The following is a 10,892-nucleotide window of genomic DNA, read 5'->3' as shown; positions in this document are numbered from 1 at the left end:
TTGAGCATTTCATCTAAGGTCCCTCCCTGTGAGTCCTGAGAGTCTCTCACCTCCCAGATCTCTAGTACCTTCTAGAGAATGCCCCCACCCTTTACCTCCTGAAGTTTCCTGTTTCCATTCTTTCTGCTGGCCCTCAGGGAAAGAATATACCCCCAATACTTGATCATGTTCCCCTTTTCCCCTCCTTCTCCCCTTTGCTCCCAGTGATTGCTTTCTTCTCCCTCCCAAGTGGGATTGAGGCATCCTCACTTGGACCCTTCAGTTTGTTAACCTTCTTGATTTCTGTGGATTGTATTCTGGATATTTTATACATTTTTTTAACTAATATCCAGTTATGAGTGACTACATACCATGTATGTCCACCACGTCACAGGGGCACTTGTTCCACTATGTTCATAGCAGCCTTATATGTGATAGCCAGAAGGTGGAAACAACCCAGATGTCCCTCAACAGAAGGATGGATACAGAAAATGTGGTTCATTTACACAATGGAATACTACTCAGCTATTAAGAACGAGGACATCATAAGTTTTGCAGGCAACTAGATGGAACTAGAAAATATCATCCCGAGTGAGGTAGCTCAGACCCAAAGGACATGCATGGTATGTACTCAGTTTACATTCTTATACACCTAAAACCACCTGCCCATGCAATTTGATGGAGGCCGTTTTCAATAGAGATTCCTCTTCCCCATAGCTTTGATTTGTATTAAGTTGACAAAAAGGCTAAACGGGTTGACCAAGAAGTTGAAAAAAAAAGCTAAACATCCTTTGGCTAGTATTACAAGGTGTTTTGATCTCGTACTTCAAAAAAAAATTCATAGCATCTTGAACAATATGAATATATATAGTTATTTGTATTTTTAGAGAAAGCTTCACTAGCTGTGGTGTATAGCTCATGCTGACGGAAATGTTTAGTAGGAGTTGGTAGAACTTCGTAGAAGTACCTAGGAGATAGAATGCATATGGAGGATTTTCTTATGTTAATTGAGCTGGAAAGACTTCCTACTGTGGGTGGCACCCTTCTCTTCCCGAGATCCTGAGCTGTTTAAAAGGAGAAAGGGAGTTGAGTAGGAATATGCATTCATTGTTTTCTTCTTCCTGGATGTGGATTAGCTCTTTTAAGCTCTTGACTTATTAAAAACTTTCTTACCTTTGTAGGCGGTGCCCTTGAACCAGCTTTCCCTTAGGATGTCTTAGTAAAAGTATTTTACAAGAGCCAAAGAACACAGGGAAGAAAATTCAACACTGATTTGGAACTTACAGCCTCTTAAGTGCTAAATTTACAGGCATAGATTGCTATTATAATTTCTGCTTCAGTTTCTAGCTCCAGGTTCCTGTCCTCCCTTTTTTCAATGAGCAGAGAGCTGTAAAAGAAAGTAAACTCTTTCCTCCTCAAGTTGCTTTTGGACATGGTGTTTCATTATAGCAATAGAACCGCTAAGACAGACAACATGTTTGGCTTTTATTTTTTTAACTGGGATATCCATGAATAAAAATATGTATGTGATAAAATAAATATAAATATACGAGATGAAATTAAACATAGTTGAGAGTTGAAATATATTTTCCTTCATTCCTGTGGATATTTAAATGTTGTCCCTGGGTCAAGTTAAAAGTCAGAAAGCTGCTTGCTTCTACTTTGTTTTATTGACTCTTGTAGAACATTTTCCCTTCTGTTTGGTATTGGTAGTAAGCCTTTGTGGGAAGTTTTGACAAGAGATGGTGCTAGAAAATATGTTAATCATTTGAGGGCTGGTTTTGTATGTGATCTACTTTTTAAGTCATTCTCTCTCTTCCAAAACTTCTCTCAAGCATCAGTGACTGTAAATTCTGGTTTCTCTGCACAACTGATCCACCACCTTCTTTATTGTTATTGGCTAGTGGAGGGGGGGTGGAGAGAGAAAGTGAGAGAGAGAGCGAGAGAGAGCGAGAGAGAGAGCGAGAGAGAGCGAGAGAGAGCGAGAGAGAGAGCGAGAGAGAGCGAGAGAGAGCGAGAGAGAGCGAGAGAGAGCGAGAGAGCGAGAGAGCAAGAGAGAGAGAGAGAGAGAGAGAGAGAGAGAGAGAGAGAGAGAGAGAGAGAGAGAATAGAAGATTTTGATTTTTCTGGAAAGAAATGCAGAGACATTATTTAAAGTCAACTCCATAATGTAACCAGATTCTTTAGACACTGGTATTTGTACAAAATACTCACAAACCTAACTAGAGTTACAGTTCACATTTCATTTATTTTCATATTTAATTATGTTTAAGTGTACACACTTTAATGGTCAATGAACAAAACATAGGAAATGCATGGATGATCTTTACAAAGCCTCATTAGCCAAAGAATTAATGCTTATTATTTCATGTCTTATCTTTTATTTGCATATTATTGTTGATGGTGACACTATTTATGCTAGCCTGTTGTCTAATTTTTCATTTCATATGTTATGAGAAATTGACAAGATGTCTCAATATCATCTGAGTATTTTTTCTATAGTAGAAGCATAATTCATCTTTATAGATTTTTTTCCCCTTCACAATGTTAACTTTGGGACAATCTGCCTTGGCAGGGTAGCTTATTCTTACTTGTCAAAAGATAATGAAATCTAAGTTGATCTGAAGTAAGCAACCTATCTAAAGAAAAATTCAACAAAAGAGAATAAACAAGCTCCAGTTATCTCTTTTAGATTTTCAAAAACCTAGATATGAGAGTGTTCATCCAAGACTCACAACTGCATCATCTATATAAAACAGGCCCCTAGAGTAGTGAAAACCACACAAATATTTCCAACCCTATTGCTAAGGTTGAAAAAGAGAATTTATGCAGAGTATATTTCAAAAACAATAAGAAAGATTTCATTCAAAAATTACAATAACAGCCAAGACATTTGCGAGTAAGGAAAGGACTTGGACTTGATTCTAGATACAACAAGGAAAAAGAAGAGAGAGAAATTTATAGCCACCAGGCACAGTTGGGAAGTTGGATGGAATTAATTAAAGAATTAAGAGTGGAGCTAAGAGAATCTCTGGTCAGAGGTCAGCGGTAAGAAAAAAAAAAGAGGTTGACAGTCTATGGAAGGTGGAATTCTATGTGTAGCAGAATTCTACAGGAATATGGGCACACCATAGGTATAAGCTGGTATAGTTGAAAAGATGGAGCAAAGCAGGTGAACTAAAGTTCAGTCAATTAAGGAAGGAGTTCCTGTCATGGCCACTTTGGGGTATGGGGAAGGTTGGTCTTGACTGGGCCCTGTGTGTCTTTAGGATGCTCCTTTTCATTCTCTAAATGAGACCATGAGTTTTATCTTTCTTTTTGGAAGCTAAGTCTACAGCCTGTGACGATCACTGCCTTTGGTCGTCATTCCTTTTCTTTAGGACTCAGTCCAAGAAAAGGGAGAAGAGGACTAGAGGACAGATTGAGAGATGGGGTGGTTGATGGTGGCAAGAGCAGAGGAAAGGTAACTTACCCATGGGGCCTAAAATTATTCCTTTTCTCTGGGAAAATGCAAGCTCTTTCAACATGTCAGGGAACTTACCCCTCATTGGAAGCTGATTTTCTTTCTCCTGAGTGATTATTTAACAAAAACAGAGTCTGTAAAGTGATCTTGCAGGAGCTTTCTCTGAACAAAGTGCTTATCGCGTTTGCATGCATACTTACAGAAAGCCATCGCCCTAGAGAGAAAGCTACTACTGTCCAGCAGACCTAGAAACGTTGTCTGTGTGGATAATGGTAAAATGTGTATCTTGGTCTCACATGGGGATCATTAGAGCAGGTTTAACATTCAAGATATATCACTTTCCCAGAAAAAAGCAGTCTAAGCACACACACAAACTCTTTGGTGATTAATGATCGGAATCCCTTAAGAGTGAGCTGTGGAGGAGCCAGACAGAGTGGAATTAAAATGTTGCATGTTACTTAACATTTCCTCAGATGACTCCCTGCACCTTTGTCATTCACTGTGTCCTGTTAAAAGTTGCCTACATTTCCAAGTATCTGCGATTTTAATGAGAAACATGAGGGGGGTTTCTTGGCTTTCATTCCTTCTAAATGATGATTGCCTTTAAGATTAATGCAGCAGCTTTACATAAATCTGGTTCAGAAGTAAAACACAGAATTCAGCATTAATTTCATACTAATACTGTAAGAATGAATAAAATAATGTCGAGGATTCTCCTAGTACAGGGGCTACTACAAAGTATGTCCTAAGCCAAGGTCAACACTAGTGTTGGCCACTTAGTCTTTTGTCTATTTAGGATAATGTTCTTCTAATTTTTATAGAGATATATCTAATCGTGTTTGGGATTCTGTTCAGATCATATTGAGAAGATCAGGCCTAATGAAGCATCACTAACAAGTATGGTGAATTATTATCAAATTTTTATCAGATACTAGACATTGTTATAAGTACTTCATTCTTACTATCTACAGTATACTCATGGCATATACTGAGTGTAAAAGGAAGGTAAAAAATAATATAATAATACCAGAACTTGCACATCCCTCCTGTGACAGCCCTGATGCTAGGACACAGGCTGGCTAGGTCAGTTCTACAGACAACAGAGGAGAGATCCTGGTTGTGCCATGTAGGGTTTTCCATTCATCCTGATACATGTAGTTGTATCATGTTTGTGTCCTAGTCACCTACAATGATCTTTGTGACAAAGAGTCACAAAGAAATGAACTGCATCTTAGTTCCAAGTTCTCGAAGCCAAGAGCATGCCCACTGCATCCCATTGGTAAGAACATAGTAGTTCATCCAACTCCAAGAAAGTTTGAAAATATAGCAGTGAAACAAGACATGAGTTCTCTTTTATGAGTAAGAAAAGATAGTATCATTAGGCATTTAGGAGATGTAAGAGCAGAGGGAAAATAAGTATTTACTTACTAAAGTTTGTCGGATGTGAAAATTGACTTAAAGAATTTATATCACCAGAAGGTGTATGTCAGGGTTCCACCTATAGACTTGACCTTTAGCACTTTCTCTATTCGTTTCTCAGTGTCTCTTCTTGAGAAGTAGTTGCAGTCAGGAAGAATGGCATTAATGACACCAGAGCTTATGCTATTAGTGGTGCCAGTGTTAGCACTGATTATTTTAGGTCAAGAATTGAATGACTATTCTTTAACTTACCTTGATGTAGTTCTGAGAAGAGATCCACTGCGAGCTACAGCCCCGCACCTCGCGTATCTGCCGCCCCATTACACAGTATCAGATGGACTCAAAGAGGAAATGAGCCTTGACTTACAAGGAGGAGGAGACTTATTAATAGTATATTTTTGTTCTGCTTAGTTTTTCTCTACTTGACTCAAATTAGCATTACTTGCAAAGAGGCTCTCTCCACACGACCTCTATCTGAATGTCCTGTGTGAGTTCCTGTGGGATCTTTTCATAGTTTGCAGGTGATCTAGCTCACTGTTGGTGATGCTATCCCTATGCAAGTGAGCCTGGACTCTATAAGCCAAGTAGTTAAGCAAGCCATAGGAGGCAAACCAATAAGCAGTATCCTTCTATGGTGTCTGCTTCACTTACTTCTTGTAGGTTTCTACTTGAGTCTTGCTTTGACTATCTTTGACGCTGGCCTGTAAGAGTTAAGCTAAATAAACCTTTTCCTCACCCAAGTTGCTTTTGGCCAGTGTTTATGCCAACAAGAGAAAATCAAACTAATATAGTCCTTCCTTACTTTTTTTCCCCATCCTTCCTCTCTTTTTGTTCATCCTTCACACACCTTTGAGAATCAGCCCCTAAATAAATTGCATATATCTGAATCATTTTCACAAGTTTAGCATTTGGGCATGGATACTAAGAAAGCTACACAGTTAGTAAATGAAACATTTAGTCTGAAATTGGCTGGCTGCATTCTGAACAGTGCTCTTCACCACCCAGAGAAGGTTTTTTCCTCAGTCACCAAAAGTGAGTTTGATACCACTTATCTGATGTGCTGATGCACAGGGGAAGGGAAGCAGGGGCAAACCATAAGCCCTGCACGTAGGCTTTCTATGAAACAGGCATGATGTATAAGCTATTATACATGCCTCTCTTCCTTTGATCCTTCATTAACCCAGGGGCTGGTCTCTGGGTTCTATTTATCTCATTTTAGTGTCTCCAGGATGCATCACAGTAACTAGCAGAGCTCATCCTTAGCAAATGAGCATTGAATATAACTAAATTAAAGGTGTTACTAATGCCTCTGAAGCAAGAACTACTACTATATCTTTTTTTTTTTCAGATTGAGAAATTTAACTTTAGAGTAACCAATACCATTTCATAATGACAGATCATGTGGAGATGTTAAATGTGCTGATGATTAAAGAAAAATACTCACTTTAACTTCTATATGCTTTCTACTATTATATACAATAGTAACTAGTAATGGTAGACATTAAAGAGTACTAATTACTTGACACATACTGTGTTAAAAATTTTCCATCGATAACCCATTCTACTCTTGTAATAAGTCTACGACATAGATGCCATAATTATACCTGTCTGTACTCTCTAAGACTTTGTTTTGTGTTATTGACAAAAGTGTGTGAGAATATCAACAACTTACATGGGAAAGTGTTTCCTCAGGCTCGTTCTTTCAGGATTTCAGCTCATGGTTGCTTGGCTCCTGTTATGGGTTGGATATAATAACCTGCCCACCAAGGGCTCATGTATTTGAACACTTGCTCCCCTGCTGGTGATACTGTTAGAAAGTTTATGGAGTCTGTAGGAGGTTGGGCCTACCTGAAGGAAGTAGGCCACTGGGTGTAGGTCCTTGGGTGTATATAATTCTTGGGGCCCTGCTGTCATCTTCTCTTTGCTACACTGTGCAGATAGGAACACATAGCTAAATGCTTTGGCCACCATGCATCCTTGAACTTTTCCATGTCTTCTAACATGATGGATTTGTGCCATTAGTCAAAATAAACCATTTCTGTGGTAAGTTGTTTCTTATCAGGGTTTTACCACAGGAATAAGGAAAGGAAGTAACACAGATGGTCGGTAACAGAAGTGGGGCTGTTAGTACATCAACCTGGCCATGTTGTTCGTGGGCTTTGGAAATAGTTTGTGGGAGAAATGTGCAAAAGTTTGCAGCTGCGGGATAGAGAAGCCCCAAATTCAGTAACCAAAGCTTAAGAAGGCATTCTAGTGAGAGTTCAAAGAGAAAGCTGGGTGAAATGCAGACAAGGAAGACTACACTCAGGTTTCAGATGTGGAATGAGACGCCATCAGGACACAGGCTGGAGGCCATCTAGTTTACATTCTGCAAAGCATCTGGCTACATTTTGTTCACATCCTGGAGATGGGAGTAAGGCCGAATTAAAGAATGATGGGCTTGGTTGTCTGGTGGAGGAAATCTGAGGGCTGCATTTCATTTTGGCTGTCAGGAAGAAACTACTCATGACTTTAGCCAAGTTTATAGTAAGAGGAAAGAGCATGAAGCAGAACAATATGAAAACTACAAGGTTTAGTAAGGAAAGTAAAGGAAACCTGACAGTTAAGATACAAACAAAGGATACACTATTATTTTGTAAAAAAAAAAGCGATTATGAAATAATTACATGTCTATGGCCATATCACCTTGAATACTCCAGATGGTCTGATCTCAGAAGCTAAGCAGGTTCAGGCCTGGTTAGCACTTGGATGGGAGACCGCCTGGGAATACCGGGTGCTGTAGGCTTTTTAAAAAAATAAAAAAATAAATAATAAATAAAGAAATAATTACATAATATCTTTCTTCCTTTTCCTCACTTCAAACTCCCCCATATATCCCTCCCTACTCTCCTTCAAACTACTGGCCTATATTAAGTGTTTGTCTGTTATAATAACTAATTGCTATTGTATCCATGTATATGTGTGCATATGTGTGTGTGTGTGTGCATATACTGGCCCATTATTCAATTGTTTTTGCATGCATGTATATGTTTGTATCTATCTATCTATCTATCTATCTATCTATCTATCTATCTATCTATCTATCTATGTAGATGTATGTAGATATTTTTCTAAATATAACCTGCTCAGTCCATATAATGTTACTTAAATATGTATTTGCCACTGGACAATCAATCAGTGTGAGGACAATCACATCTCCTGTTCTCAGCTTTCCTCAGTGGCCTGTAATTCTTTGTGTAGGGTTGAGGTCTCATGGGCTTTCCTCTGTCTAGTTGGTCATGTCCATTGCTGTCAATCTCATTCAGCTTACACTTGGAAGTTTCAACAGTCATGGGGATGAGATTTTATGGGTGCTGCTTTCCTGAAGATATAGTCTTATAATCTTTCCTTCTTTTCTTCAATGTTCCTGAGCCTTAGGTTCAGGAGTGTTTGGTAAATGTGTCCAGTGGGACTGGTTTCTACACCTCCGCATTCTCATTGGCTATGCTTTTCTGCAGTGGTTGCAATGAGACAGTAGGAAAGGTTCCCTGAATGCAAGGCATCAACAACTCTAGGTGTTAAAACCAAAAAGCAAAAATCATTTGAAAACCTTACATCTCAATGGAGGGAGCCTAAAAGGACACTCTTTATCTTACAGACAAGTACCTATTATGGCAAGTAGCCCAGGCATTTATATGTTTTTACTTAGTTCCTAGTAAGGGTCCTTGAGATATTGATTTGTTAATACTAACTTAGTTAATATTAATTCATTTAGTTATTCCTTGTAGGGTATCAGCCTATACAGAGGCCTCGCTGTCCCAGTATGATGTGGGGTAGTGACTGACTGCAGGGTCACTCAATTAGACAGAATTCTTTTTCTGATCTCCCTTGCTCCATGGCAGTATTGCTGTTAGGGTACCTCCCATCATTTGATTCTGTTTCTAGGTCTCTAACGTAATTGTTCTTTCATTCAGAACAGAGCAACAGAGTTGTTTTTTTTTTTTTATATCGATTGCCTCATCCATGAATCCTCAAATATAAAGGATAGAGAAGTGTTGACTTTTCTGTGATAGTTAAACTAAATAAAAATGCTTTTATTTATTTATTTATTTACATTTTTAAATATTTGAAAAAACCCAGAGATTTCAGGATACAATGAAAAAAAAATTACTTGAAATATAAATGTCAGTGTCTATAAATAACGATTTGTTAAAGTGTAACCCCTCACTCACTAATGTTCTATCTCTGCTTATTGGGAAATAAATGAATGGCTACAAAGGAAACCATGTGGTCACAAGGCTGACCATATTTCTTATCTCATCACTCATAAATCTCCAGACTCCCGATCTAGCACATTAACCTTCTGAACGAATTATGTGGAGGAGTGACTCCAGAATCAGATAAAGTCTGGGTGAGAAGAAAAAAGAAAGGCTTTCGTTTTTGGAACATATGAAGCACGTGGTGTTCCTGTACATAAGTCTCTACAGAGGACCAAGAACACTGCCTCACCGAGTATACCTCTGTCCTTTAAAAAAAAAGAGCAGCTTCATTCTGTCATTATTTTGAAATCATTGCAGAAGAAGGGTCAAACTGTACAATGTGATCACAGAATCTAATAACTATTGCCAATAGTTAGATATAGGAGTCTTATGGATTGAGGGGAAAACCTGTGGAATGACTAATAAGGGGGAAAATAAGAAAATAGTAAGAACTATCTAGGAGAGTGGGTGAATGCATAGTAAGCCTGCTTTAAACTAAGAACTTCAGTATAATAGTTAATAGTCTGGCTGTCTTTTAAAAAGTGTTCAATACATTTTTAGATTTTTAAAAACAAATTCTTTCTCTGATTAAATCTTTATGATGTGGCCCCTGCTTCCTTCTATTATCCCTACTATGTTCCAGCTTCACTATAGCCTTTATGTTACTCACACAGACTTTTCTCAACACAGGGCTCTTCAGGGCGATCCTTCTTTCTGGAAGATTCTATGTCTTTGATTGACCTAACTGTCCTCCATCTCAGCTCAGCTCAGATCTCATCTGAACCCCTTTTTCTAAACAGTTTCCATTATTATTCTATTTTCTAGTATAGTAGCTCTCAAAGAACTTATCACAGTTTATCTATTTTTTTGATTTATTTGACTATTTGGTCAAAGTTTCTGTCCTATGTTAATCCTCAAGGACTGAGATCAGCATGTTTTTGGTCGGTATTTTATGTTCTGAATTGAAATCATTAATATATCAAGATTTACCAAATTACTATATATGTTTATAATAGAGGTTTTTGTAACTTTGAATGAAAACATTGGATATTTTGTGGCACATAGTCTGTTGTGAAAGAAAATATTTGAATAGTAAAGAACACAATGACTCAGCTTGGAGCTTTTCATACCAGGCACATGTTAACTTAGTATTTGGGTTCAGGGTTAGGCCTGTTCTACCTTTGTCATTTTTTTATGCAAACACTTGCTTTAAGCATTGTTTATTGAGCTCAGGTTTCCAATTGACTCCACCTTTGGTATGGATACCAGTATGTAGTCTCCTTGTAAGCTGAATCAGAAGTGATTCTGAAATTGTGGGATATTTCAGGTATGGTGGCATATGGCTTCAAGGCTAGGCTGTGAGAGTTGAATTCACATATAATACCTTTCATTGCTTGATTTTGAGAAAGCCAAGCTCTATGTATTCGGGACACCAAAGTAGCTTTGAAAGAGCACCACATGAAGAAGCAGTGGAGCTTCAGGCTCTTACTCAGCCCTTGGATGAACACAGAAATAAGCATTCCCCAAAATTCTCACCGAAGGAAACTGAAATATCAAAAAGACTCTTGATCTTTAAGTGGTTATGTTCAGGGGTTCTCTGTTCTAGAATAATGAGTCACCAGTAAACCCATCTTTCCTGTGACCAACTGGTTGATCACTGTACTCATCAGACTGCTACTACTGTTTCTTTATTTTTCATTCTTCTCTGGGAGCAACACAAGCTATTGTAGTCATACCAGAGAAAATTTGACTTCAGTCTTTTTTTTTTTTTTTTTTTTTTTTTTTTTTTTTTT

The sequence above is a fragment of the Grammomys surdaster genome, unplaced genomic scaffold (genome assembly GCF_004785775.1).
Source record: "Grammomys surdaster isolate TR1022 unplaced genomic scaffold, NIH_TR_1.0 150, whole genome shotgun sequence".
Classification (NCBI taxonomy): Eukaryota; Metazoa; Chordata; class Mammalia; order Rodentia; family Muridae; genus Grammomys; species Grammomys surdaster.
The sequence above is the reverse complement of the archived record's forward strand: the minus strand, read 5'-3'. Positions refer to the sequence as shown.